The sequence below is a fragment of the Danio rerio genome, chromosome 7 (genome assembly GCF_049306965.1).
Source record: "Danio rerio strain Tuebingen ecotype United States chromosome 7, GRCz12tu, whole genome shotgun sequence".
Lineage (NCBI taxonomy): Eukaryota > Metazoa > Chordata > Actinopteri > Cypriniformes > Danionidae > Danio > Danio rerio.
In genome coordinates this window covers 32,362,501-32,367,527 of record NC_133182.1, presented here as the reverse complement: position 1 = coordinate 32,367,527, position 5,027 = coordinate 32,362,501, and the positions used below count along the sequence as shown (strand labels likewise).

Here is a 5,027-nt window from a genome sequence, read left to right as displayed (position 1 = left end):
TCCTCGTCTATGACCAATCAATCAAATGTCTGTTTTGTTTTTGTTGTTGCTTTTTTAAAGCAAGTCAGGGGAAAATACTAGAAACAAAGATTAGTTTCATTCAGAATCTGCATTTAATGAGTGGATTAGGCAATGATTAATTTCAGAATGATAAATATGATGGTGACTTTTTTTTTTTTTTTACTGATGCTGCATTTATGACTCATTGACAGACTTACTAACAACATATCCTAACACTCACAGATTTAATAAACAGCTGATAAACAGGGAATCAAACCACCCCAAGAGAACAAATGTCATTCTTACCTCACATAATTGACAGACTGTGTGACACACTAAATGCAAATTCACCTCAAGAGAAAGAGATGAAGAAAAGGCTCATTTGAGACACCTGAATCTATTAAGCAGTTTACTCATTTTACATAGTTTTAAAACAAGCTGCAGCAAGATTTGAGTTTCAACCGTCTGCAATCCACTTACGTTTGCAAAACCTAAATATTCTGATATTCTGGAGGTCAAGTTAGCTGTTTGCTCGCATTCTTTGGTGTTCCCTCTCAGTGTCAGCCTTTAAACCAGAGACACGCTGACATTGTGCTTTTGCATCTCTTCTCGCAAGATGCAGAATACTGTTGTCTTGGACATAACCACAACCCCTCTTCTATTTCATTGTGGCTCAAAGGTTCGGTCTTCTTTTTAAAACTCGATAAAATTAAATTCAATGTCAAAGGCAGGGGAGAACAATTTATAGCATTTTTTAATGATTTAACAACCTTAGATGTGGATTGAGTGAAGGTATATGTCCATGTATGTATATTGTTTGTTATTATTTGTATTTCTGTATTTGTATTTATTTTATTTTATTTTAATGTATTTATTATTATTATTTTTTCAGATATTATTCAGATTTTTCATCTTTAATTGTGGATTGTTTTGCTTGGTGGGGTTACTGTAGATAGGATTGTACAGATGGGGCCTTTAGAAATGCACGTCTCAGAGAACCGAATGCCATGTCTAACCGTGGTTCACCGCAGTACTTAGGGAAATTCTCTGAATTAGGAATAACATTTCCGTTAGGGGGAAGCCGAGCTTCATTCTCTGTAGCGGCCAATTCTGAATGTGGAAGACTGCATGCTGCGGGTGGCTGTTTCTCTGTGGAATGTTTTCTTCATGTTTTGTGTTTATATTTGCTAAAATCTAATATAATGCTACTGTATGTCTGGGATAATTGTGTTTATTGTTTTCCGATAAGAGATTTTGTTTCATTTTAGGCAGTACTGCCCACTCGCCATAGCGTATGGAGTGTGGGTTGTTGCAAAATGTAAAATGCTATTTGCAAGATTAAAAAAATTATGACAAAAATAAATAAATAAATAAATAAAAGTTCCAAAAAAATCGGTTTTCATTCAGAATGACAATGCTTGGTTATACTGTGTTTGTGTGTAATATATAGTATAAATACCCATTTTTTTTCTTAGTGTGAAAAACATTTAAACCTATTTTCCACAATAAGAACATTGGTCATACTTTATTTTGATGGTCCATTTGTTGAATTTAAGTTAGATTGCATCTACATGCCAACTAATTCTCAGTGGATTATAAGTAGACTGTTAGGTTACAGTTACTTACAGTGTAAGTTGACATGTGCTCAAAGTTTCTTATAGTCAGTTAAATGTCTGTTGAAATAGCAGTATCAACAGACATTAAGCAGACAGTCTACTAATACTCAAATGGACCATTAAAATAAAGTGTTACCAGAACATTTTGTAGGATTAGCTTCCATAGATGACAAAGATTATTTGATGTCAAAATAATGTAAAATCATTATTTTAAAAGGTAAAAAGTAATAAGATCCCAGTAGAAGAGAGCTGATCATTTAATTGTGCTTCTTTTCTGGGGTGAACCTTAAATGTACTGTGAAAGCTGTCAATCTGTGCAATCAACCTGTGCACACACATCGTAAAACATTCTCTGATTGGCCTTTACTCATTGTCCCTACACACTGTAAACACCCACTGACCACATCTGAGATTCAATCTCTGTCACTTAAAAATTTTAACATTTTCAAATTATGTTGGAAATCATCATCATCGTCATCATCATCATAAGAATATGATCTTGGATACTTTAGCAAAGCAGCTACAAAAATGCTTTACATGCACCTATGTTGCTTGGTCCAAGTCATCTGAGTAGAGTTCATTTTATTTTTTTTATGTGATAAATGGGACGTTGAATGTCTTGTATTGCTTGTTTTTTTACATGCAATACGTAATGGTGTTAAATAAAATTATGTAGTGAAGCCAAAGACAAATGCCCACTTGTGAACAATAAAGCCAAACAATCAGTATTGGGTAAAGAAAATTACTCTCTTAAATTACTTTTTTTAAAGGTAAAAAAATTTGATGCTTAGTTACTTTTTAAGAAAAGTAATGTAAAAGTGTGTGTAGTTATTTTTGCTTTTTTTTTTTTTTTTAAAAGAGTAGGATAGGCTTAAGATTGAAATATTCATTCTTTTTTTTCAACTTTCAGTCCCTTTATTCATCAGGAGTCACCACAGTGGAATGAACCGCCAACTTATCCAGCATATGTTTTACACAGCGGATGCCCTTTCAGCTGCAACCTAGTACTAAGATATGTCCATACACACTCATTCACACACATCCACTACAGCCAATTTAGTTTATTCAATTCACCTATAGCACATGTTTTTGGGCTGTGGTAAAAACTGAAGCACGGAAACCTACATGAACACAGGGAGAACATGCAAACTCCACACAGAATACCAACTGACCCAGCTGGGACTCGTACCAGTGATCTTCTTGCTGTGAGGCCACAGTGCAAACCACTCTGCTAATTCTCTGCTAGATCAGACACATTGACATTAGTCACGTGAATCTGATGGAATTTTATTTTCTTAAAATTCGCATCCATATTTTTGTGTCATTTATTGTAAACAAATGTACTTCGGTCTATTGAGTAGGCACTGAGGTCCACCTTATTTCACCACGCTACAAATAAAATTAAAAAAAAAATCCAATGCCACTTAAAGTAAGAATGAATCAACCTGTCATAAGACGCACTGCAAGTTTAGTTTAATTAGAGCAATGATTCAGCCTCTGAATGAAAACCTTTCTATGCTTCTGACAGAAATAAAAACAAAACAAAAACAAGTACACATATGACAAACAAGCAAACACAATGAACAAACAGCACAACACTGACTAAAGCATTGTAAGCCTGGCCAAGCTGCTGTCACCAGCTGTCTCTGTGCTCACTGTTGCAATTAATTATGGAAGCAGTGCACTCCTTCCTAAGAAGGGCCATATTAACAGTGTCATTTATCCAGGGTCTAATTATTCACTACATATTTGCTTAATTTTTTTCATGCTCAGAGTTACACCATGACAAATGAGGGTGTAAACTGCAACAAATCGGACTTTCATTCCTGTCAAACATAAACTCTTTTTTTTCACTATATAGTGGACAACTCTGGATTCGGTTATACAATCTTTACAAATGTCCTCAAATACAGAGGGATTGAACACTTTGTGAGAATGCTAATATAGTGCTCCATGCTATTTAAAAGGCTCAAAGATCAATGTTTTAATTTACGGACAATCTACAGTTTTTTGTGCAAGGATTAGGGATGTAATTTGATAATTATGAGTACTGAGGGGTTTTTCTTTAACCTCCGGCTGAAGCCAGTGGACTGCAACCTCAAAGCCTACCACTAGTTGGCACTGAAGGCTAACATTTAAAGACTGGTACACTAGTGAGCGCATGTGGGTGTGCTTGAGTAAATGTGACTGCATTCATTTGGATGTGCGTGAATGTACAGTAGGGGTGTGTGTGTGAGAGAGTTTGAGCGCATATTATGTGTACTTATCACAGTAATATTGTGTTTGTGTATGAGAAGTAAACGGCTATGCAGACATTTCCGACCCTTACGAGTGCCCAAATCTGTTTTAAAGCACTAACATTAGAGACATATAATCAATAGATATTAGACAAACCCAGACCCCCCCCCAACACACACACACACACCAACCAATCAACAAACTGGCCTATATTGTCTGAGAACCTTAACCCATGTTAGCCTCATTACTGCATTAACGAGATAAGATTAAGCCACTTGGAGAGATATTGATTGGCTCAAATTAAAGGCAAAGATAGTCCCTGACCCTAAACAAGGAAATTATTCTTGCTAACTGGCAAGTGCAAATGACCCGTGTATGTTCATGTGTATGTGTGTTTGTGTGTGAGAGAGTAACGGAGACAAAATCGCTCTGAGGCACTCAGAGATAAGAGAACCTTTACATAAAACAATTAGCAGAGGACAATACAAACTACAGCACTAGGAGAAACCCCGCGATAAGATCAGAACCATATCGACCTGCTCTGAGATCGCTTACAACGATTACTCACTGAGACACAAGAGCAGTTTCAGATACTTTGATGAGTCTTTCAAAGCTCTGTCTGGGTTTCTTGTATAGCACATCTGATATGCTAATAGGAGCACATGGTTTTGATTGCTAAACAGATGTTGCCTTGTCATGCCACAGTCCTGTAAAATGTCAAGGTCTTATGACAATGAGGTCAAAAGTGTGGCTTTTATCCATCTAGCACCCTTTGTTAAGGTCTGGGGGAAGATAGCATAATGTTCACAAGTTAAATGTGCACAAAGAACAGATAAGAGTCCTAAACCTGCACAGATCTAATCCTTCATTTCAAAGAGTTTTAAGCTGATCAAACTGGATTGATATAGCAGTCATATTTGTTTTCATTCGGATATCCCCCCAGCAGAGGTGTAGAATAACAAAATACAAATACTTAAATGACTGTATTTGATTTTTTTTTTCTTAGAATTTGAAATTTACTAAGTAGTTTTACAAATTTGTACTTTTACTTTCCTTTAAATACATTTTAAGTGCAGAATCTGAGCTTTTATGCACTACATTTCTTCAACTTGCAGTCACTACTTTAATATTTCCTATCTATGGGAATATTATCTATCCGTATTTCTATCTAAT

The 5,027-nt window shown here is 35.6% G+C and overlaps 1 protein-coding gene across 2 annotated transcripts in view; it reads right to left on the bottom strand.

Moving 5' to 3' along the window:
* The window catches only part of mettl15 (methyltransferase 15, mitochondrial 12S rRNA N4-cytidine), a 308,904-nt gene that overhangs the window by 9,737 nt on the left and 294,140 nt on the right, over positions 1–5,027 (bottom strand). The window lies entirely within an intron of this gene.